Source organism: Vombatus ursinus, unplaced genomic scaffold (genome assembly GCF_900497805.2).
Source record: "Vombatus ursinus unplaced genomic scaffold, bare-nosed wombat genome assembly UNPS02014791.1, whole genome shotgun sequence".
Lineage (NCBI taxonomy): Eukaryota > Metazoa > Chordata > Mammalia > Diprotodontia > Vombatidae > Vombatus > Vombatus ursinus.
The window spans coordinates 4,391,805-4,392,148 of NW_020954569.1; positions in this window are offsets into that span (position 1 = coordinate 4,391,805).

Genomic DNA, 344 nt, shown 5'->3' on the forward strand with positions numbered 1-344 from the left:
AATATATAATATTATATGATATATAATTATATATTATAATATATAATTATATATCATATAATATTATATAATATATAATTTATGAAGCAGTATAAAGTGTTCTTCCCAAATACCATTACCACCACCACCACCACTTATCCAATACAATTTTATTATTAAAAATTCACTCCTATGGGTTGAAATAATTCTTGTCTAAGTATCCTCTTTTAAAATACGAATGTATCTCATGGAGAGATAGAATTACATAAACAGATTGATTTCCACTAAACAGCTAACCTAAATCAAGGAAATAAGTAAATGAGAGTTTTATTTGAAAGGAAATGGTGATGGGAATTACAATGTGA